Raw genomic sequence first — 25291 nt, 5'->3', positions numbered from 1 at the left:
AGCCAGTTCAGTCGGTAGGCCTCTGCAAGTCCAGGCTTGTTGGTGGGGGCCGAATGTAATGCGACATGAATCCCAGATCCCGGTTGAGTCCGCATTCATGCGTGCGGAACTTAGCTATAAGTTTTTGCTCAGCAATTTTGCGTTGTCGCGTCTCCTGAAGGCCTCCTTGTAGAATGCTGACCCGGAGATCAGAGGCTGAATGTCCTTGACTGCTGAAGTGTTCCCCAACTGGAAGGGAACAGTCCTGCCTGTTGATAGTCGCACGATGCCCGTTTATTCGTTGTCGCAGTGTCTGCATGGTCTCGCCAATGTACCACGCTTCGGGACATCCTTTCCTGCAGCGTATGAGGTAGACTACATTGGTCGAGTCGCACGAGTATGCGCCGCGTACCTGGTGGGTGGTGTTTCCACGTGTAATGGTGGTGTCCATGTCTTGCCAGACATGCCAGATCATCGACATGGACACCACCATTACACGTGGAAACACCACCCACCAGGTACGCGGCGCATACTCGTGCGACTCGACCAATGTAGTCTACCTCATACGCTGCAGGAAAGGATGTCCCGAAGCGTGGTACATTGGCGAGACCATGCAGACACTGCGACAACGAATAAACGGGCATCGTGCGACTATCAACAGGCAGGACTGTTCCCTTCCAGTTGGGGAACACTTCAGCAGTCAAGGACATTCAGCCTCTGATCTCCGGGTCAGCATTCTACAAGGAGGCCTTCAGGAGACGCGACAACGCAAAATTGCTGAGCAAAAACTTATAGCTAAGTTCCGCACGCATGAATGCGGACTCAACCGGGATCTGGGATTCATGTCGCATTACATTCGGCCCCCACCAACAAGCCTGGACTTGCAGAGGCCTACCGACTGAACTGGCTTGGGACAATTCACACCTCTTTAACCTGGAGTTACCTCTCTCTCTGCATCTTTGATGATTTGATTGCCTGCAGGTGCTCGCATTCCGGGGCATCTCTGACTGTGTCTATATAAACATTTCTGGAACAAGCCTTTCCATTCACCTGAAGAAGGAGCCGTGCTCCGAAAGCTCGTGTTTGAAACAAACCTGTTGGACTTTAACCTGGTGTTGTAAGACTTCTTACTGTGCTCACCCCAGTCCAACGCCGGCATCTCCACATCATATCACAGTACATGAATGTTGATCTGATTGATGGCCAGGCTGGGTATCTACTCGTAATGGGGAGTTGAAAACTACAAAACGGAATAAAGCTATTAGGAACAAGGTTGTAACTACAGTGTGACCAGTTTAAGTAAGCAATCCTATTATAAGTTCAAAATGGTCAAATCGAAATAAAGGCAGAAGTTTAATTTTGAAATGGGAGCTGAACTCCTATGTCTTGAAACAAAAACAGAAAATACTGGAAAATATCAGCAGGCCTGACTTCATCTGTGGAGAGAGAAGAAAGCTAATGTTTTGGGTTTGGATGACTCTTTGTCAAAACTGATCCAATTATTTATTATCTGTTTGGTCCGCTGCTAGCATGAGATGAATTGTTTGAAGTACTGCCTATGAGTATCTCTGATATACATAGTATTCTCCCAGTCAGAATTGTATGAAGCATTTTGTGTCAAATGCTGTATTCCAATAATTTGTAGTATGCAAAGGAATCAGTTCTGTGTCTGCATTGATTGAAACTTTCAACAGGCTTGTCAGCGTTTGTTGAGAAGACAGATGTTAACTTTGAAGGTGATCTGCATAAGGTCTACTCCCGGAACGATTTCTTTGTTTTGGGTAGGGCTCTACTGGCTGGAGTGGTGGATATGGGGTACTCGGCAATCACGATCTCGGATGGACCTACAGGTGAGTATGGATAGCAAGCAGCACCCGCAGTGGAGGCTGGATGTAGGGCTATTGGCGGATGAAGCGGTGTGCGAGAGGCTGAGGAAGTGCATGCTGAATTACTTGCAGGTAAATGATACGGGGGAGGTCTCAGCAGCGGTGGTCTGGGAAGCGCTGAAGGCAGTGGTGAGAGGAGAGTTGATCTCGATCCAGACCCACCGGGACAGGACGGATAGGGCAGAAACTGACCGACAGGTAGAAGAGATTGTACGAGTTGATAGGAGGTATGCGGAGGCTCCAGAAGGGAATGCTGGAGGCTACAGGTGGAATTTGGTTTGTTAACCACAGGGAGGGCAGTGGAACAGCTCAGAAAGGCGAGGGGGGCGATCTACCAGCATGGTGAGATGGCCAGCAGGATGCTTGCACAGGAGCTCAGAAAGAGGGAGGCAGCTAGAGAAATAGGGAAAGTTATTGACGGAGATGGGAACTTAGTTGAGGACTTGGCAGGGGTGGCAAGGCCTTTCGGGACTTTTATAGCAGGTTGTACAGGTCGGAACCCCCTGTGGGGCCGGAGGGGATGAGGCACTTCCTGGAGGGGCTAACTTTCCCGAAGGTGGATGGGGAGCTGGTAGAAGGGCTGGGTGCCCCGATCGGGCTGGAGGAGATAGTGGAGGGTTTGAAGACCATGCAGTCTGGTAAGGCCCTGGGACCGGACTGGTACCCAGTCGAGTTCTATATAAAGTTCTCCGAAATATTGGGGCCGGTGCTGATGGAGGTCTTTAACGAGGCTAAGGAAAGAGGGGTCCTGCCCCAGACGATGTCACAGGCCATGAACTCGCTCGTCCTGAAACGGGACAAGGACCTGGAGCTATGTGAGTCTTACAGGCTGACTTACTTGTTGAACGTAGATGCCAAACTTCTGGCCAAAACTTTGTCCTCCAGGATTGAGGACCGTGTACCGGACGTTATTGTGGAGGATCAGACGGGGTTCGTTAAGGGTAGGCAGCTGGTGGCCAATGTAAGAAGGCTGTTAAACGTGATCATGATGCCCCTGGAAGGTAGGGAGGTTGAGGTAGTGGTCACGATGGATGCGGAGAAAGCATTTGACCGTGTTGAGTGGGATTATTTATGGGAGGTGCTGGAGCGGTTCGGTTTTGGGAGGGGCTTTATTGACTGGGTTAGGTTGCTGTACCAGGCTCCAGTTGCAAGTGTACGGACAAACAGGATGATGACGGACTATTTCAGACTGCACCGGGGGACGAGATGGGGATGCCCCCCCTCCCCACTGCTGTTTGCGCTGGCAATAGAGCCACTGGCAATTGCTCTGAGGGCCTCAAAGGGTTGTTCCGAAGGTGGGGGGGGGGGAAGCACAGGGTCTTGCTGTATGCGGTTGACCTACTGTTGTATGTCTCAGACCCAATGGAGGGGATGGAAGAAATTATGGGAATTTTAGGTGAACACAGCCAGTTTCCAGGATATAAGCTGAATATGGGAAAGAGTGAGATGTTTGTGATCCAGGCGAAAGGTCAGGAGAGGCGACTGGGCGAACTGCCGTTCAGAGTGGTAGGGGACAGTTTCAGGTACCTGGGTATCCAAGTGGCTCGCGATTGGGACAGACTGCATAAATTGAACTTGGCCCAGCTGGTGGAGCAGATGAAGGAGGATTTCTGGAGATGGGATGCGCTCCCGTTGTCTCTGGCGGGCAGAGTCCAATCGGTAAAAATGACGGTCTTCCCGGGATTCCTATTCATTTTCCAATGCCTCCCCATCTTCACCCTGTGGTCCTTTTTTAAGTGGATTAATAAAGTTATTGCGGGCTTTGTGTGGGGCGGGGGCAAGTCTCCGCGAGTGAAGAGGGCAATGCTTGAGCGGAGTCAGGGGGATGGTGGGATGGCGCTGCCAATCTTCAGCAGTTATTACTGGGCGGCTAATGTAGCCATGGTGAGGAGGTTGCTTGGGTGCACATGGAGGTGGCTTCTTGTAAGGGCACAAGTCTGGGAGAGTTGGTAACAGCGCCTCTGCCGTTCCCACTGGCGAGATACTCCATCAGTCCAGTGATGGTGGCGGCCCTAAGAGTCTGGGGGCAGTGAAGGAGACGTGGGAGCAGAGGGGTATCAGTATGTTCCCCAATCTGCGATAATCACCGGTTTGCCCTGGGGAGGATGGGGGGGGGATTCTGAATTTGGTGGAGAGCGGGGATTGAGAGGATGGGGGGAAACTTATTTATAGAATGAAGCTTCGTGAGTGTGAGGGCGCTGGAGGAGAAGTTTGCATTGGTGGGGAAAATTAATTTCGATATCTGCAGGTGAGGGACATTCTGCCGCGGCAGGTACCAACCTTCCCACTCCTGCCGCAAAGGGGGATTCAGGATAGGGTGGTTTCTAGAGGATGGATAGGAGAGGGGAATGTCTCGGGCATGTATAAAGAGCTTATGGGTTCGGAGGAGATGCAGACCGAGGAGCTGTAGCAAAAGTGGGAGGAGGAGCTGGGGGGAGAGATAGAGAAGGGCCTTTGGGCGGATGCGTAGGGTAGGGTCAACACGACTGCAACATGTGCTAGACTCAGCCTGATCCAATTTAAGGTTGTTCACCAGGCTCACATGACAGTGGCCCGGATGAACAGATTCTTTGAGGTGGAGGATGGGTTGTGCCCGAAACGGAGAGGATTTTGGCAGGGGTTTGCCAATGCCATGTCCAAGGTATTAAATACGATGGTGGTGTCCAGAGGTGGCGATTTTCGGGGTGTCGCAGGATCCGGGAATCCAGGAGGAGAAAGAGGCAGATGTTCTGGCCTTTGCTTCCCTGGTAGCCCGGAGACGGATGCTATTAGCATGGAGGGACTCAAAGCCCCGAAATCGAAGAGCTGGCTATCTCACATGTCTAGCTTCCTCTGCCTGGTGAAAATTAAGTTCGCCATGAGAGGGTCTCTGTTCTGGTTCACCCGGCTAATTGCAGAACCATTCGTCGACTTCTTCTTCGCAGATATTTTTAAAAAAACATTGAAGGTGATCATTTCAGACAAATTAGCTTTTGGAAAATTGAAATGAAATATGAGATCTAGCAGCTAAATGGGCGTGGGAGAGAAGTCCCTGCCAGAATACTCAGTTTATAGAATCACACTAAACTGAGGCTGCATCTTCACTGATAAGTACAGTCTATGATATTTTGCTACAGTTGATGAGTTACCTGAATTTGGTTTGTGGAACACACGACTTTCTGAGTGAAGCATTTAAGGAGCTTTGTTGGTTATACAACTGATGCTTTGTCCTTGTTACATAAAGCATTCAGTATCTAGATGAATGTGTACTTGTAACTGCTGTCTGCTAAATTGTCTTCTATTTTCGGTAGAGTGTTTCAAAATGTGATATTTAGCATGAATACCCAGTGTCCGTGAGTAGAGCGTTTTAATGTGATACCAGAGCATACCCAGTGCCTGTGAACAGAGTGCTCGATGGAGTTTAGAGTTGAAGCTTGGATCATAATTAGATATTTACGTTTTCCAAAAAAGTCGCTCTTAAATGCTACTTACTCTGTCTCTCTCTTCACTTTGATAAATATTATGACTATGGGACTGAGTGATGCAGTGGATTTTCACCTTATTCTTTGGAATCAAGCACAGACTGCCTTACGGATGTAGCCGTGTAAGATGAGACTGGGGCTATTATAACACAACTTTGAGCACAAGACGTGCTAAAGAGTTGCCATCACTGTCAGCCTCGCTTCAGCCATAAAGAAAGCTGAAAATGCAAATGTCACATTGGTGAAGCAGGCATGTTTTGAGGTTAGGGCTGAGTGGAGGAAACTTTGCTCTCCAGCACCCCTCAAGTGGGTATTCTTCATGTGGGAGTGTCTACAAAGTAATAACCAGGCTACCAGTGGGGGAAACATCCAGCTTTCTGGTTGGTATATGGGACAGTGAGGTGACTGGATAATGGCACATGAGGATCATAAACGTCTTGCTTTTTACCTCCTCGGCCAAGATGACAGGTTGACACAGTGGTTAGTTCTGCTGCCTCAGCCCCAGGGACCCGAGTTCGATTCTGACCTTGTGTGACTATGTAAAGTTTGTACGTTCTCTCGGTATCTGCGTGGGTTTCCTCCAATTTGCTCCCACAGTCCAAAGATGTGCAGGTTAGGTGGATTGGCCATGTTAAATTGACCACAAGATATAGGAGCAGTATCAGGCCATTCGGCGGTGGTCTTTTGGCAGGTCAGTGCAGACTTGATGGGTCAAATGTCCTCCTGCACTGTAGGGATTCTGTGGATAAATTCAAACATCCCTAACTCTTTCTCCCACTGGCTACTCCGCTCAGGCCACGAGTCGACACTGGATCCCTTCAGTGTGACTTTGAGTTGCACAATAGGCAGTAAACAAATCTACTGAGGAGGTTGTGGCTACATTTGTACCTACTTTATTTTACAGTCTGCAATATAAAGGTACAGGCTTCAGCTGATGGGGTTTGTGTGACGATTCAGACAAACGTCAAGTTGCACTTGCTAGCAACATCAACATGCACATGGCTTTTGTGTTTGGGAAAACTGGATTGTTTCTGAAGAGGTGGTCATTTCACAGAATCACAAATACAGTGCAGAAGAGGCTCTACAGCCCCTCGAGTCTGCACTGACACATGAAAAACACCTGACCTACCTACCTAATCCCATTTACCAGCACTTGACTTACAGCCTTGAATGTTATCATCATAGAATTTACAGTGCAGAAGGAGGCCATTCGGCCCATCGAGTCTGCACCGGCTCCTGGAAAGAGCACCCTACCCAAGGTCAACACCTCCACCCTATCCCCATAATCCAGTAAACCCACCCAACACTAAGGGCAATTTTGGTCACTAAGGGCAATTTATCATGTCCAATCCACCTAACCTGCACATCTTTGGACTGTGGGAGGAAACCGGAGCACCCGGAGGAAACCCACGCACACGGGGAGGATGTGCAGACTCCGCACAGGCAGTGACCCAAGCCGGAATCGAACCTGGGACCCTGGAGCTGTTAAGCGATTGTGCTATCCACGATGCTACCGTGCTGCCCGTTATGACATACCAACTGCTCGTCCAGGTACCGTTTAAAGGATGTGAGGCAACCCGTCTCTACCGCATTGTGATCATAGAATTTACAGTGCAGGAGGAGGCCATTCAGCCCATCGAGTCTGCACCAGCTCTTGGAAAGAGCACCCTACTGCAGCCCACGCATCCACCCTATCCCAGTAACCCCAGCTAATCTTTTTTGGACACTTAGGGCAATTTATAGTGGCCAATCCACCTAACTTGCACATCTTTGGACTGTGGGTGGAAACCGGAGCACCTGGAGGAAACCCATGCAGACACGGGGAGAACGTGCAGACTCCGCACAGACAGTGACCCAAGCCGGGAATCGAACCTTCAGCTCTGGAGCTGTGAAGCAACAGTGCTAACCACCATGCTATCGTCACTACCCTCTGGGTAAAAAGGTTCCCCCTCACATCCACCCTAAACCTCCTGCCCCTCACCTTGAACTGGAGTCGCTTGTGACTGATTTGAATTGCTCAATTCCTATTAATAGCTCGCTGGTTGAGCTGCAGTTTTGATTGAATTTTTTTGGTTTAGGCTTGTAATGCTTTTATTGAATGTGTGTTGGCAAAACTGCATGGCTTTGTGAGATGATGGCATTTGAGGGTTGTACCCAATCATAGTACTGAACCAGGTTGAATCGTGGAATGAACTGACCAATCACCCGGCGGAAATAGACAATTGAATCTTTGTTCGGGAGTTAATCACTGTCGGCCTGATTCAGGAAATTGAGATAAAATTACAGTGTGACATTGTCTAGTTGCAGACAAAGCACAGCTTGAACACAGACAAGTTTGTCTCTTTTGGATTTTGTACACTTAATCATTGACTTCTTTTTCTGCAGGTGATGCCTCCCTTTTAAAGAACGTTGATGCTGTGTTTTAAAAGTCTTAGTTTAAAATATTTGAGGACAAAATGGTGAATAATCTTGCCCGTCACAGTTGTAGCATGGACAAGGAAGTCTCCTGGAGAATAGCTCACCTGCACTTTCCAAACACTTGTCCTGAAAGACAAGTTCTGAGGATGTTGCAGAATTGGTTGAGTTGAGCGTAATTTAATCCTGCCAGCGCAGCATTCAGTGAGTTTAATTGATGTAACGCAAGTTTGTGGTCGACAAAGATTCCTAAGTTGTGCACGACTTTCAGTGACTTGTTCAATGTTGTGTTATGGTCTCCTGAGACACAGCATAAAGTGATAGCTCTAGGCGTTACTGGTGTATACTTAAAATTTGTTTAATAAGTACTTTGTAAAACAGGCTCTTCTGATCACTAGATTACACTGAACCATAGTTGGTATCTTTCAATTCATTTAGTCAGCAACTGCATTTCGGCGTGCCGATGTGTATGGAGATGACAATAATTGGCACCTGTAATGATAGACATGATGTAATTGTTTTCAAGTGCAAGTAAATCCTGGAGCTGCAGTAATAATTACAGGGTTTCTGGTGTGAAGTTATAACTGTAACTAAACAAAAGGGTATGGAGTTACACTACGTAATTTAAGAACTGCGTGCAATTTACAGCAACTGAATTGCACTGTATTGCCCGCTGACGTAATCGAGGCATATTATAAAGTAAGGAAACTGCTGTAATTGTCTTCACTCCGTGCACCACAGAAGCTGAGCAGTGTCTTGTTCACTGTCTTTGTTGTGCCACCACCTGTTTAGACACAACGTTTTAAAAAGATAAATTGTTTGCAGTATGTTCTTGGTCAATGAAAGGGAGAGGTCAGAGTGAAATTTTGGCTGTGTTCCTACAGTTTTATAGAACTGCTCTGGTTAGGCCACAACTGGGATCCAGTTCTGGTCACCACACTATAGGGAGGATGTAAGCGTCCTCGTGAAGGTGCGGAGGAGATTTGCCAGAATGGTTCCAGGCATGAGGAATTTTGGCTACAAGGTGAGGTTAGAGAAGCTGGGAGGCTCAACAGTTTTAGATGAGGCAGAAAAATAAACATTTATCCCATTAGCTGATGGAACATTAGTGGCCACAGATTTAAGATTTGGGGCAAGAGATGCAGGAGGGACGAGAGGAAGAACCTTTTATGCAGAAAGTGGTAACGATCTGGAACTCGCTGTCTGAGGGTGGTAGAAGTCGAGACAGATAATTTCAAAAGGAAATTGGATGGGCACTTGCAGGAAATAAAAGTGCAGAGTTTCGAGGAGAGTGGTACTGATTAGAGCACTCTACAGAGACTCGGCGTTGACTTGATGGGCTGAATGGCCTCTTATGTGGTAATGACAGTGAGATCAGAACAAAGATGGGAAAGGGAAACAGCTGAAGGCTGAGTTTTGCCTTGGGGCGACCTGGTCACAGCCTATAACCCAAGACAACTCAGACTTGCTTGCATTTATATTTCTTAATTGCTGGTTCTCTGGTTTATATTCAGAAGTCTGCAAGTCCTTTCTGGTGGGATTATTCGCAATGGAAAACTATTCATCTCCACAAATTATCGATTTTAAACTTCTTACAGGGCCCAAAAGAGCCCATAATCCGCATGTTAAAAGCCAAAGGTGACAAAATCTTGAAATATGTTAGCCTAAATATTCTCATATAGAAGCTGTTGATGAATTAAATAGCTTTCTAAACATGGGAAAGAGATGGAAAGGGCTTTGGCATACAAAGGTTATTCCAATATTGCAATTGGAAAGTTGCCAGCTGCGTCCACTTCCTCTGAACAAACCAAATGTTTGAATTCTTGGGTTGAAGGCCTTACTGAGTCCAATATTCGGGTGTTATCTAATCTTATCAGAAAAGACTGGACAGATTAGAACGTCTGTCTACAAAAGAAAAGGCTGAGGGGTGACCTGATAGCGAATTTTAAAATACTGAATTCAAAGGGTAGATGTAGAGAAGATGTTTCCACTTAATAATAATAATAATAATCTTTATTGTCACAAGTAGGCTTACATTAACACTGCAATGAAGTTACTGTGAAAAGCCTCTAGTCGCCACATTCCGGCGCCTGTACGAGCACATTGAGGGAGAATTCAGAATATCCAATTCACCAAACAGCACATCTTTCGGGACTTGTGGAAGAAAACCTACGCAATCGCAGAGATAACGTGCAGACTCCGCACAGACAGTGACCTAAGCCGGGAATCGGACCTGGTACTTGTGGGAGAGAGCAAGACTACGGAACATAACTGTAAGACAGTGACCTGTTTTGGACGCCTGGTCAGCACTCGTGGACCAGGACTAGTAACATTTTTAAGTTTTAAGATGGTGCAAAAAGATTCATTCATTTCAGCAGTGATAATATCAGAAATAGGGCTTGGTTATTTTATAAAACAAACTTTGTTAAAAGAAAACAAATTTTAAACTGCAACCTTAACAATACAAGATTACATGTTTCTTAATCTTAACACACTAGACCCCATTAAAAAACAGAGTAACAGAACATGCAGCTCTCATGCCACTTTCACAGGTAGACAAAGGCAATACTTGCATTTATGATGCAATTTTTCTTCTGGGAGGGACATGCATTCTGAACACTTTCTCCAAAACCTGCCTCGGTGGCAACTTTCATGACTTTCTCGATTGATTTCCAAAGCTTTCTCTTGCATCTTTTCAAAGCAGCATTCTTTCTTTTTTTTCTCTCTCTCAGCTCCACCCAGCCCTTCAAACAAAGGTTCTTTCAGGTTTCCAGATTTGAACCCACCATCGTTCTTCTTGGCTGTTTGATTGATACAAAAGAAGAGCTATGCTATTGATATGCAACTACCTCTCATTGACAGACAAAGAGGCCATCAGACTCTGTAATGAGCTAAAAGTTGGTCAGACAGGAGGGTCCTGAAAGACAATGGATCTCGAGTGACTCACCCTTGCTGAACCGGGCCATCCTGTGTAAACCCACTGGTGAGTTTAAATGGGACAATGTAACTCATGCCAGGTGTAGGCATATCCCTCTTACTTTGTGCTAGCAGGTATTTTTTTCTGTGTCTGTTTAACCCCTAAATTGCCTGCTACATTGGTGTCTCATTTCTGGACCCAATTTCCTAATATCTCCCTCATGTGACACACCAGTAAATAGAATAAGAAATTCAGGGGCAACTTCTTTATTCAAGAGTGGTTAGAATGTGGAACTCTACCACACGGAGTAGCAGAGCAAAATAGTATATTTGAGGGGATGCTACACGAGAGGGAAAGGAATAGAAGGATATTCGGATATAGTTTGTTGAAATAAGGTGAAAAGAGGTCCATGCGGAGCATAAGCACCACTACAGGTCCATGCGACTGAATGTTCTGTTTCTGTGCTGTAGATTGACCTATTGCCTTGTCACTGAATGTGTTGTAAATTTAGTTGAACTGAAACATCCTATAAATGTAATTATGCATGGGTGATTGTGTTCCACCAACTTTTTCTGTCTGACTTTGTTGCAATACTTGTGAAGGTTAATGGACTCCTGCTTTCAAGGCCTTCACGGCCATGCTATTGGGGAATGACTTATTCCCGTATTTGGTCAGTGACCTTTTTCTAAATGTGATGCAACCTCATTCAGTGGACTTTTGGGCTTGTGAGATATGTGCACCTCATTTTTCGGAAGTGATCAGTGTGATGTGGAATTGTGAGTGAGCAATGAAAAAGGCTGGCAAAGTTAGCATGTAAGTGAGGCCAGGTGGTTCCAATTTTGATTTCTAATCTGTGCTGAGTTAATTGATCCCAGTTAAAGTGGCAAAAGGAGTCTTGTGACTATGCAGGACTGATGGCAGGAAAAGACCAGCTGGCCCTCAAAGCTTCTCAACACCACAATGGCTGTAGAATTGTCTGAACCGTTTTTATTTCCCACCCACCACCATAAATAACAGTCATGTGATCTCTCTTGTCTGTGTACGTGGAGTGAAGAGGTTGAGTTAGCTGCTGTGGCCCACACCGTTAAATATCAGCTCAGAATTCACTGTCGACATTTTCATGCAATGGCCATTTGTCAGAGAGACTGGATGACGTTTACCTCTTGTGTACTATAACCGAGCAACAGTAAACTGGCAACATGGAGAAATCTTGGATGAATGTACCTCGCAGACATCTCACATATTATAAGAGATTCACTGCAGTACTGCCAGACACAGCAGTTGAATCGTCTGATATGTGCATTCAGTCAGAACTCTCAATAATCAGCCTGACTGAGGTAAAATTAGAGTTTTCCTGTTATCAGATTTTAAAGGAGGTTTTTGCCTGCCTGGTGCTGGCCTGGATCTTCATGCAGTTTAACTGGCTGTGGAGAGAGGGAGAAAGCCCTTTTCTTCAGGGCCTTACAGCGGTCATCGGGAGAGAGAAGTCTCTCATCACTAGCTTTTGAAGCACTGCTCCTTCCTCAGGTGAATGCTCTAGTGATTCGAAACAAAGCTGTTGGACTTTAACCTGGTGTTGTAAGACTTCTTACCGTGCTCACCCCAGTGCAACGCCGGCATCTCCACATCAGGAGAGAGAGTTCAGAACTGCGGCTTTCCAACCCTCTTTTTTTTTAAATAAATAAATTTAGAGTACCCAATTTTTTTTTCATTTAAGGGGCAATTTAGGGTGGCTACTCCACCTTGAGTGGCTGCAGCTACTCTCTGTTGTTCAGTTTGCTGCTGTTTCCAGGGCTTGTGGCTGCTGAATTGCTTGGATGAAGGAGAAGAGAGAGGGAGAATGATATTTGCTGCTGCCTAGTTTATCTGAAGCTCACCAGATGTTACAGGGAGCTGTAAGAGAGGGAACAAAGTCTTCATAGGTGAAGGTTTGGCCTGGATTGGACAGAGTTCCAGCCTGGGACTGGATTTATACACTGCCTACCCGCCTCCCTGCATTTCCATAGCCTGCAGCAGAAGGAGAGGAGATGCCGGGACTATTTGCTGTCTGTTCCATCTATAGGGCCCTTTGAGCTGGGACTATTTGCAGTTTGCTGACTGTTTGATCTGCAGAGCCCTAGGTCCCAAGGCCATCCAGCAAACAGGAGGTTGCTGCAACACTTGGAAGGGGATGAAGAGGAGAAGGTTGGTGCAACTGGACATTATTTTGTTTTCATCTGTCGATTACGCCGAGATGGGATTATAATATCCATGGATGTTTTGCTGGGGCGAAGATCCTGTCCCCCACCCACCCCCTGCTGGATTGAAGATGTATTGGGGGACCAGCCCGCAAGACTTTCTTCTGCACCAGCCTGTCGTTTTTTTGCCTTGCCGTCCTGTTCTTCCCTCCCATTTCTTCCATTGTAATTGGGCACTGCAGTCTGTCCCCCTGTGCCCCATCCTCCTGTGCTTTCCCAACCACTCCCTCCTCCCCTTCAGTTACTCTCTTCTCCCTCCCCTTTCTCCCCTATCGTCCATCACTGACCGGGATGGCAAAAAAGCCGCCTGCGCCGGTGGTGGGGCCCTCTACAGCCACCTACGCGGGAGTGGTGACCTCCACCCTCCCCACTATTCCCCGAGCTAGGTCACCGTATCGTCTCATGACCCAAAAACTTGAGGTGAAGTGCTACGCCCACCCCACCATGTCAATCAAGGCCTGCGTCTGTGCTATGGCCGAAGTTTAGCCCTTCGGCCATAGTTGCAGCCTCGAAGGTGTATGGCAAAGCTGTCTTCTTTTCAAGTGCCGAGTGGGCGGTCCACCTCGCCCTGGAAAAAGGGCTCACGGTGGGCAGATCTACCTGGTGGTAGACCTGCTTGAGGCCAATGCAGAGAGGTATTCCTTTTAATGTCCCGCCTTTTATTCCCACTGAGCTCCTCCTCTCCCAACTCCATCAACTGGAGGAGGTACGGTCAGGGTCACTGTCTGTACAGAGTCTGAACGTTCTCCCCGTGTCTGCGTAGGTTTCCTCTGGGTGCTCCGGTTTCCTCCCACAGTCCAAAGACGTGCAGGTTAGGTGGATTGACCATGATAAATTGCCCTTCGTGACCAAAAAGGTGAGGAGGGGTTATTGGGTTACGGGGATAAGGTGGAAATGAGAGCTTAAGTGGGTCGGTGCAGACTCGATGGGCCAAATGGCCTCCTGCACTGTATGTTCTATGATCTGATTGAATGGTGGAGCAGGCTTGAAGGGCTGAATTGTCTAATTCTGATCCTTATTCCTATCTCCAGGTGCAGTTTAAATGTTTTTTTATCCCATCCTTAAAGTTACCAAGCCAATGCACAGAGTGGACAGGGCAAACCCTTAATTCATCTCATTGCTTTCTCCAAAATCAAATTCAAATTAAATCCCACAAGGGAGACATACAAGATCCAAACTGACGAGACACAGCGCCTCATCTTGGGCTTGATCTGTCGCTTGATCTTTTAAAGCCGCCCACGTTCAATACCAGCTCTTTATATTTAAATAATTGGCTTTTACAGAGAACTCTTTGTTGTACTATGTGAGGAATTTAAAAACAGCCACATGGGACATGGTGTTCACGTTATTGCTCATTCAAGTGCTGCCCAATGTGAACAGTGTTTGAGATTTTTGGCCAGTGAAATATTTGTGTTGAAACAAACAACAGTTGGTGTTTGCTCAGTTAGTCAATCGAAGGGCAGTCTGGGGGCATGATAGTTAGCCACCATGTCCCAGCACAAGGGAGGGTGGAGAAAAGCCACCTGGAATCCTGTCCCTGACAGCTACCTGTTGCCACGAAGTGTTCAGAATGAGTGCAGTAAATCGTGAAATAGTCTGCAACTACTTACTGTTTAGGCGTACATGGTTAAGGAACTGCAGCAAGTGTGAGCCACTACATTCAGGTAAAGGGGTGGTTTGGGAGCAGCAGACGAAGGCTGTAGGACTAGAGAAATTGTGGAAGGGGAGACGGAGGCTGAGGGGCAAACTGATAAGTTTCTAAAATTATGAGGAATATAGATAGGATGAAAGTTGGAGGGTTTTTCCCAGGGCAGAAATGACAATTACAAGGCAGCACAAGTTCAAGGTGAGGAGGAATAGGTTCAGTGGCGATGCCCGGGCAAAGTTTTTATACAAAAGGTGGTGGTGGCCTGGAATGCACTGCCAAGTGAGGTGGTTGAGGCAGATAGGTTAGCGACCTTTAAGACTTATCTGGATAGACACATGAACGGACTGGGTATAGAAGGATACAGGCGGTTGGTCACGATGGGACACGTGATCGGCGCAGGTTTGGAGGGCCGAAGGGCCTGTTCCTGTTCTGTACTGTTTGAACAGAAACCAGAATCAGGAGCTTAAATTGCATTTTAATAGCAACTGTTCTGAAACTGGGATGATTAATCATCCTGTTGTTGATCAAATGTCTTCTATTTTATAAAAATGTGGTGGGTATTGTATTCCTTGTATTTTCAATGCGTAATGGGAAGAATTCCAATGAGAAATTCTGGTGAGTTTTCCAGTAGTCATTTGTGTATTTATTGAGAGTGAGGGTGTGGAACAGGTCATATTTGATGTCAGACACTGGGATGGATGTAATATCTTGCTCTAATATAGAACATCAGTGATACATCTTGAGGTAGCTGAAGCTAACTCTGTTGTTTTACCAGTATCACAATTTATCACAAATATACTACAGCTTGGCTTGCGGCACAGCAAGTTCTGGAGCACATGTCTTCGGTACATTGTCAGGTGTCCGTAGCTTTTGTGGTATTCAATGCCTTCAACCATTTCTTGATATTATGTGGAGTGAATCAAATTAGCTTAGACTGGCATCACTGATGGACAATTAAATAACTCACTGGAAGAGGCGGTTGAACAAATATCCCCATCCTCAATGACAGAAGCCCAGTACAACAGTGTAAAAGATAAGGCTGAAGCATTTTATTTGCTACTATCTTCAGCCAGAAGTGCCAAGTGGATGATCCATCTCTGCCTCCTCCAGCAGTCCACAATATCACAGGCAGTATCAAACTGGCAAGTAACAGTCGTATAAATAACCATTTCCAACGAGGGAATTTAACCATTGTTTATATTGCTGCATGATCTTGCCCATCATTTCCTCTATAATTTTCCCTACAATCCTATTTCACTCCCCCATTTTCCTGGACGAAGCCCATAATCCTTCTGTTTTGCACCCACCCTATTGTGTGCCGCATGCATTCGGGCGTCTAGTCTCTACATTCTGAAATTCATTCCTTAAATCTTTCTGCCTCTCTACAGTCCTCTCAACCTCTAAGGCACTCCAATAAACCCACCTCTTTTTCTAAACTGTTGCTCATATTTATTTCTCTGGCTTAGTATCTTTTTTTCTGATTTGATTTTGTGAATTGCCTTTGAACTATTTTCCAACATTAAAAATATTAAATAAGGGAACAACGATGCTGTTCTGAAGTGAAAGGTTACCCGGGATTTCTTAGTTTGAGGTTGAATAATGCATTTGAACCCAGAGACTTTCCATCTTGGCTAATGAGTTAGTGCTGACTTTCATTCAAGTTAGAGCAGTGGTTTTAAGTGAAATCTCAAGGGTCTCTTAATTGATTAATTTGGAATATAAATGATTAAAAGAGAGCCTCTCTTTGTTGGTTGAGTGCCTGTGATGTGCTTGAATCAGGAACGATGGACAGCCTCAATTGAATAAATGACATTACTTTCTTAAATCCTGATTTGTTTAGCTGTAATTTAAGAATTCAGTATTCCATAGAGAATAGAACTAAGTTCTATAATTTCAGGAAGTCCCAAAGCTCTTTACCAACTTCTTGATTGGTTAGTTCAGTAATTTATTCTAATCCTCTTTCTGCTTTCTCATTCCCCGGTTGTTTTAGGGCGGCACAGTAGCACAGTGGTTAGCACTGATGCTACACAACGCCAGGGTCCCAGGTTAGATTCCGACTTATGTCACTGTCTGTGTGGACTCTGCACGTTTTCCCCGTATCGGAGTGGGTTTCCTCCGGGTGCACCAATTTCCTCCCACAAGTCCTGAAAGATGTGCTCGTTAGGTGAATTGGACATTCTGAATTCTACCTCTGTGTACCTGAACAGGCGCCAGTGTGTGGCTATTAGGGGATTTTCACAGTAATTTCATTGCAGTGTTAATGTAAGCCTACTTGTGACAATAATAAAGATTATTATGTTCCTCTAATTCCTTTTAAATTATTCAGTTTTTGCCAGTCCTTGTAAAGTGTTCCATGTCCTGGTGTTACATCTAAATGTCCTAACTTCTGTTAATCACCTGTCATAATCTCAAAACCTGTGATATTAACAATCTTATCCTAGTGGGGAACCCCCCCCCCCCCCCCCCAGAATTCCCAGATCACTATAGCCTCTCCTTCCTGGTATTGATGCCAAATGCTTTCCTTATCGCTAATATTATTCAGCTGAATATAATAAGCTCCGAACTGAACACTAAACGTCAGCTGTGGCCAAACCTCTGTCATATAAAATTGACAACGCACCTTTTTTTTGTTTCAGTTTGATGTCCAAAATCCTATTTTCCTTTTTATGGCCTTTTCTCCTTTCCCTCCTAACTTCAAAGATACATGTATTGGTTCGAGATCTCTCCTCCACACACACACCGCCCCACTGACTATTTTTTATTCGTTCAAGGGATGCGAGCGCTGCTGGCTAGGCCAGCATTTATTGCCCATCCACAATTACCCTTGAATGGTGAGCTGTCGTCTTGAACCCCTGCAGTCCATGTGATATTGGTACACCTAGATTGCTGTTCATGTTAAACATCTAACTTTTTCATTGTTTATTTCCCCAAAAACACACATTCACATTTGAACTACATCAGCTGTCGATCAACCCACTCAGCTGATCTGTGTATTTTCATAAAATCTCTTGTATTCTTTCTCTCTGATTTGATGTCATTGGAAAACTTCAATATGATTTTGTCTGTGTCTATGCCCCAGCACAATACATTGGAGAACATTATTATCACACTTGGCCAATCTTGTTAAAACTAACCCTATAACCCTACTCTGCTTTCTGTCCTCACATCATCTTATTATTCCTACATCTAGACCCCCTTTATTCTATAATTACGTTTATTTATGCAACCATTTATTTAATAGTAATTTCCCAAAGTCACTTCCAAAAATGCATATCTATAAAAGCAATTTGGGATACCTGTGAATGTGGTGTACTTATTATATTTGAAGGCATTTGATAACAAAGATTAATGCATAGTTCATGATGTATGTGGTAACATTAGCATGGATAGCAGGTTGGTTAACGAACAGGAAATGGAGAGTAGGCATGAATGGATCATTTTTGAATTGGCAAGCTGTAACAAGTGGAGTGCCACAATGATCAGTGCCGGGACCTCCACTATTGACAATCTATATTCATGACTTGGAGGATGGGATCAAATGTATGGATGCCAGAATTTTTAAAAAAAAAATAATTTTTATTGAAAAATTTTGTATTTATATAACAACAAACCGCACTAAAATACCAACAATAACAATAATGATACTGTACCAGTCATAAACATTCGCCCATCCCTAATGAACAACAAAACATATTAACAACAACTTAAGTTAACACAATATTAAGTGAAATAACCATAGGAGAAAAAAAAGAAACAGTAAAGAACACCCCCCCCCCCAAGGTTGCTGCTGCTATTGACCAAGATACCTATCTTAGAGCCAGAAAGTCCAGAAAAGGCTGCCACCGTTTATAGAACCCTTGTACTGATCCTCTCAGGGCAAATTTGACCCTCTCCAATTTTATAAATCCCGCCATGTCACTGATCCAGGTCTCCACACTTGGGGGGCCTTGCATCTTTCCACTGCATCAAGATCCTCCGCCGGGCTACTAGGGATGCAAAGGCCAGAACACCGGCCTCTTTCGCCTCCTGCACTCCCGGCTCCGCCGCAACTCCAAAAATCGCGAATCCCCACCCTGGTTTGACCCTGGATCCAACCAACCTCGACACCGTCCCCGCCACCCCCTTCCAGAATTCTTCCAGTGCCGGACATGCCCAGAACATATGGGCATGATTCGCTGGACTCCCCGAACACCTGGTGCACCTGTCCTCACCCCCAAAGAACCTACTCATCCGAGTCACAGACATATGGGCCCGAGGATGCTAGAATTGTTGATGGCACAAAGAAAAGTAGGAAAGTAAGTTGTGAGGAGAACGTAAGGAGTCTGGAAAGAAATACAGGTAGGTTAAGTGAGTAGGCAAGCATTTGGCAGATGGAATGGAATGTAAAATGTAAACTTGCCTGACTTTGGCAGGAATAATAGAAAGCAGCATGTTGTTTAAATGGGGGGGAAAATTAGATCCAGAGGGTTCTGGTGTCCTGATACATGAATCACAAGTTAGTATGCAGGGATAGCAAGTAATGAGGATGGTAAATGGGTATTTTAGTGTTTATTGTCAGGGGAATGGAACATGAAAATAGAGATGTTTTGCTACAATTGTATAGGGTATTTGTGAGTGATGATTTGGAGCAGTGTACGGATAGGATTCTTTGTTTAAGAAAGGATATAATTGCATTACAGAATCACAGAAAAATACAGTGCAGAAGAGGCCCATCGAATCTGTACTGACATGTGAAAAACCCTCGACCTACCTGCCTAAACCTTAATTAGAAGCTGTTCAGAGAAGCTTCACTCAACTAATTCCTGATATGAGGGGATTATTCTATGAGAAAAGGTTTGACAGGTTGGGTTTGTATCCATTGGAGTTAGAAGAATGAGAGGCAAGATTCTGGTGAGTCTTGACCAGCAGATGCTGAAAGGATGTTTCCCGGTGTGGGAGAGACTAGACCTAGGGGGACACAGTTGAAAAATAGTGTCTCCCTTTTTAAAAAATAAATTTAAGTACCCAATTTCTTTTTCCAATCAAGGGGCAATTTAGTGTGGCCAATCCACCTAACCTGCACATCTTTGGCTTGTGGGGATGAGACCCACGCAGACACGGGGAGAATGTGCAAACTCCATACGGAGAGTGATTCTTTACAAGGGCACTTTCAGAGTATTCCCTTGCATGGTAATTTCTAATAGATAATCCTATCTGCGATGTGGCGTTTGAAGCTTCAAATGAGCAAAGGCATTTGGTTTGTTTGCGCTTTGCACAATGTTTAGTGAACCTCAGTGTGTAAAATGGAGCCTGCCTGAGTTTGGCAGAACATTCTGGAACACCAACACCAATCAACATCAAGAGCCAGTCAAGTCCCAGAAAATAAATGAGCCAGGCAATTATCACCTACAAAAATCTATTAAACATCTATCTTGACATTCAATGGCATTACCATGGCTGATTCCCCTACTCTCAACATCCTGCAGATTACCATTTGACCAGAAACTGAACTGGGCTAGCCGTACACACATTGTTGCTACAAGAGCAGATCAGAGGCTGGGAATAATGAGCCCAAATCTTGTCCAAGTCAGGAGTGTGATTGAATATACTCCACTTGCCTGGGTAAGTGTAGCTCAAGAAGCTGAACACATCCAGGATGAAATGGTCTGCTTAATTGGCACCCCATCTTCCACCTTAAACATTCACTTGCTCCATCACCGAAGCATTATGGCAGCGGTGTGCACATTCTACAAGATGCACTGCAGCAACGCGGCTGCTCAACAGCATCTTTCAAATCCGTGGCTTCTACAACCTAGAAGGATAAGGGCATCAGACGTGCACCATTCCAACTTAGAACTATATTGCCATTCCTTCACTGCTGCTGGGTCACAATTGTGGAACTCCTTCGCTAACAACACTGAGTGTATGTACACCACATCGACTTTCTCACCACCACCTTTTTTTTGTTTTAAATGTATTTTATTACAAGCATGCATCAAAACAGGTTACAGCAAATAAACACCCTGGGAAACGTACTTCCCAAGAATCAGCCACCATCACAAACACCCCAACCTTTTCTCAAACCCCCCTGGTGAGCCTCATAATTCATACTTTATCTTCTCTAACCGCAGGAAGTTGTACAGGTCACCCAACCAAGCCCCCGGCAGCAATGCCGACTGCCACTCCCAACACGATTCGCCGCCGTGCAATCAGAGGCATCGGCCTTTCTCCATGAGCTCCGGCTTTTCCAAAACCCCAAATATGGCCACCAAAGGTCCTCCTCTTCCACTACCCTGGTTAAGATCGCAAACACTCCCACCCAGAATCTTCCCAATTTTTCGTAACCCCAAAACATGTGCGCATGATTTGCTGGCCCCGCCTACACCTCTCCCTCATCTGCTACCCCCTGAAAGAACCCACACATTCTCGCCTGAGTCATATGCACCCTGTGCGCCACCTTAAACTGTATCAGGCTCATCCTTGCACAAGAGAAGCCCTGTTTACCCTACACAGTGCCTCACTCCATACTCGCTAATTGATCTCCCCTCCCAACTCCACTTTCTATTTCTCCTTGATCTTCACCACCCGATCGCCCCCCCTGCTCCCCCAGCCATTTGTGCCACCTTTTCAAGGGCAATTAGGGATGGGCAATAAGTGCCGACCCATATCCCACGAAAGAAGAGTAAGTGGTTTTGGTGACCGGCAGCTACGTGATCAGACGCTCGTCTTGCGATCAAAAGGGGTGCTAAGACATTCCAAACAGTTTTGTTCGGCCTCTGGCAGTGATTAAGGAGACTGATGTGCCAAAATTATAAAAAATACAGTAACATTGGTTTACCACAGAGACCAAGGAGAGGTTGAGAGAATTAATGGAAGTGCTGTGCTAAGTTAGATTACGTTCAACTTTTCTTGACATCTGTCGAGCTCTTCAGGATGGTTTAGATTACATTTCATTGAGTTTCCAACCACAGATGGCATCTAAAGAACTATGGAGAGTGGTTATTAAATGACTGGAGAATGGATTTAATACTTGCTCAATCATTTGTATTGCTGAACAAATAGAGAGGCACAGCCAAAGCTTTTCATCTTGCAAAGCACAAAGATTTCATGTTGCATTTGAATATCAGATTAAAGTGTCTATGTATGTCATTATATTGTTGATCGCATTACATTATTGTTTGTCACCTGGTTTGGTGTTGCTTCCATGTATAATTCTTGAAATATAATCTGGTAATTTAACCTGAACAATGTAAGTAACGTCCATCTACCTGTCCGCCTTACATGGAACATTGGATCCATGCTCTGCGCTGTGTGTGAATTATCCTTACATTGATTAGACCTGTGCGTTTTTCTGTTAATGGATATTGGGCGTTTCCGTATCATGTTTGGCAAGTGCTACAAAGCAAAACTATGGAGAATGCACATGGTCCAAATCCAGGTGTCGTCACGCATCTGTGATTTGTACTTTATCAATGTGCTTTGGACCTGACCGTACTTAACTTATAACTTGGGCTTTGTATCAAATCAATCATCTGAAGAAAGGAGGCATTCATACTTCCATTTGGGTGGGTTGCAACTAGGTTCACAACGTGAATACCCAATGTGCTAACCAGGTTCCAGCTCCTCTATTAAAATCTGATATTTATTTGGCAATGAACGCTGATCAGTCTCACAGAATAAAAAAAATTGCTTAGGAGTTTGAAGATTTAACTTTCAATCAGCATAGAGGTTGCGTTTCTTTAGAACCATAGAATTCCTACGGTGCAGAAGGAGGTAATTCGGCCCATTGAGTCTGCACCGATCCTCTTAAAGGGCACCCTATCTCGGGCCCACTCCCCCACCTATCTCCATAACCCCACCTAATCTGCACATCCCTGGGCACTAAGGGGTAACGTAACACGGCTGATCTACCTAACCTACACATCTTTGGACTGTGGGAGGAAACTGGAGCATCCAGAGGAAACCCACGTAGACATGGGGAGAATGTGCAGACTCCACACAATCACCCAAGGCTGGAATTGAACAGGGCCACTGGCGCTGTGAGGCAGCAGTGCTAACTACTTTTTAAAAATGTCATTTTAGTTTTAACCCCATTCTTCGACGACTTCGATGGCTATTGGGTTATTATCCCATGTGTAAATGCCACACTTTGGGTACCTGACCAGCAGGAATGGAATGAAAGACTTGCATTTATATTGCACCTTTCAGAATCTCAGGATCTCCCAAAGTTCTTTCCAGCTACTGTGGTCACTTTTGCAATGCCGGAATCGTGGCAGCCAATTTGTGCGCAACAACGTCTCAAACAGAAATGTGAAAATGGAATGGGACCTGAACCTACAACCTTCTAACTCCGAGGCAAGGGTCCCACCCGCTGATCCACAACTTGAGACCACTTGACCAGCATTGGTAGACATCCTAAATTAATCCTGATTCTAGTCCTCCTTCATGATCATAGAGAGAATAGGGGGCGGCACGGTGATTAGCACTGTTGCTTTACAGCGCCAGGGACCTGGGTCCGATTCCTGGCTTGGGTGACTGTCTACGTGCGTGGAGTCTGCATGTTCTCCCCGTGTCTCCATGGGTTTCCTCCCACAGTCCAAAGATGGGTTAGGTGGATTGGTCACGCTAAATCGCCACGTAGTGTCCAAAGGTTAGGTGGCATTGCTGGGTTACACTATCCCGCAATGATTTGGAAGCTTGCCTGATTGTTACCCCCCGAGCCAGAGACTGCTTGCCATGTACCTATCTGCCATCACCCTGGTACAGTCAGGAGAGTTGCCACTATCCTAACATTGCCCTGAAGGTTCGCAATTAACGATCAGTTTCCTAGCCATTGCAGCAAGCAATTAGGCAGAATATTTATCTGATCATTTTAGATTTTTTGATTTCTTTCAACATTACAAAAATATTGAAGCTGGATGAGAAAAGCAGTTGAATGACGGTGAAGAATCATCCGACTGAGTAACAGTTTCTGCTGGTTTTGCTGACGTGGGTGGCTCGACACTGAGGAGAACCATGTTAGCTGACCAATGGCTGAAGCCTGGGAACGGCATAGGTCAGAGTCATGTGACAAACCTCCCAGGCATATGTCCACCCAGAGTTAACAATCCTATGAATTACTGAGCACAGATTGCAGACCAAATCTGAGATTTTCCTGGCCTGTGCCACTCAGTGCAAAGTAAGTAATCAACCTGAGTCACTGGTTGCAATTCTATTTGCGTCACCTGAACAGTGATGTGTTCATAAACAGGAGTGAGTTCAGCAATGTCGACTGGTCCTGACTTGTATGCTTTTAGTAAACATTAACCAGTTTCTTCATTGGTGTGTCAGCAGCTGACAAGAGTGGATGCAGCAATACTGACATTTTCTGGTACATAACAGGCAGCCATGAATAGCAGCACCGGGGTGAGTAGGATGCCAAAGAACTGTTTGCTGTTCAGCGACACTGGACTCTTGAGATATTGGATGGCGTCTGTGGGAGCAATATATCTTCAAACTGGAACTGCGTTATATGTGGCAGCGATTGTGTGCAGTTGACTGTTTGTATAGATGCTGCATACAAGCCTGGGAGGGAGTTGCATGTGTTCATGTCTCAGTGTCTTATCTGTATTGAGGGGAGGAAGCCGAATTCGACTCAAGTATGTGAAAATGAATGTTTTAGCAGCAGAACTCCTCGTTGTTCCTCAATTGAGAATTGTGAATTGTGTATCTTTGTTTGCAAGTTTGATTTATTCCTACATGAGTTGGCTTTTAGCTTCCACGGACATTTGATGTTAGCGGCTAAGGGAGAAATCTGGGGTTCTGTCCTGATCATTGTGTCATATTAAGCAAACAAACTGTTGAATTGTAATCTCTTGGATTAGGTAGGCTTGTGGGTCAGCCCTTGCCTTCTGCTCTGTGTCTTTTGTTAATTGCAGTGTGCTCATGTATTCTCCTGCTGTGAGAAGGAATCCTCCACCTCTGGTTGCTGAATTTCAAGAGGGGTGTATGTAAAGGCGGCGCTGATCTGAAGCATTAGAGACACCGAAACATTAAAGTCTGGAGAGAAAACAAGGCAGAGTTTTTATCATGGACTATTTACTTAAGCAAATGTGGCAGCAAATTTCATTACCAGAAGTACCCAAGAAATTAAATTAGAAACAACTAGTCTGTGTTTGCGGTATTGGTTGTAGGCTGACCGTTGTTCAGGGCACCAGAGGAGCATCCCTTCAGTTATATCCTTCTGAAAAGGTGAGCGTGGGTTCAGACTAATATGTCTCAAACCACAACTTTCTGACTTGCGATAAGAGTTTAATCACTATGTCAAGCTGACCTGAGAGCTCAAAGTCCAGGATGAACCAATCCTGTGAGTTTAGATAAAATGATGAAGGGAACTTGTAAATTATATTTTAGACAGGCTCCACTTGGAAAGTTCAGCAAAAAAAGACTGGAATGTAGCACTTTTCCGCTTGCTGGCTCTCTCTCTTTCTCTCTAGTGCACTTTATCTATTCCAGGGGTGGGCAAACTTTTCCGTGCAAGGGCCACATTCAGAAATTCACAATTTTAAAGGGCCGCATAGTATATTAAGAAAAATAATTACTTCACCCGGTTATGATTCTGGGCGCCTCATATAGAACATAGAACAGTACAGCACAGAACAGGCCCTTCGGCTCTCGACGTTGTGCCGAGCAATGATCACCCTACTCAAGTCAACGTATCCACCCTATACCAGTAAGTAACCCAACAGCCCCCCCCATTAACCTTGAAAAAAAATGTAAAATTTAAAAAA

General features: G+C 45.2%; 1 protein-coding gene across 2 annotated transcripts in view; it reads left to right on the top strand.

The window, feature by feature from the left end:
• Positions 1-25291, top strand: part of slc31a1 (solute carrier family 31 member 1) — a 96361-nt gene that overhangs the window by 1326 nt on the left and 69744 nt on the right. The window contains exon 1 of one of the 2 annotated variants that reach the window (XM_038781485.1): positions 10528-10724. The exons of the other annotated variant lie outside the window; for it this stretch is intronic. The gene's annotated coding sequence lies outside the window, so the exon portion shown is untranslated. Of the gene's footprint in view, positions 1-10527; positions 10725-25291 lie in introns of those variants that run through there. 2 annotated transcript variants of the gene reach the window in all.

This window comes from Scyliorhinus canicula, chromosome 21 (assembly GCF_902713615.1).
Source record: "Scyliorhinus canicula chromosome 21, sScyCan1.1, whole genome shotgun sequence".
NCBI classification, from domain to species: Eukaryota; Metazoa; Chordata; class Chondrichthyes; order Carcharhiniformes; family Scyliorhinidae; genus Scyliorhinus; species Scyliorhinus canicula.
This window is presented reverse-complemented; position numbering and strand designations above follow the sequence as displayed.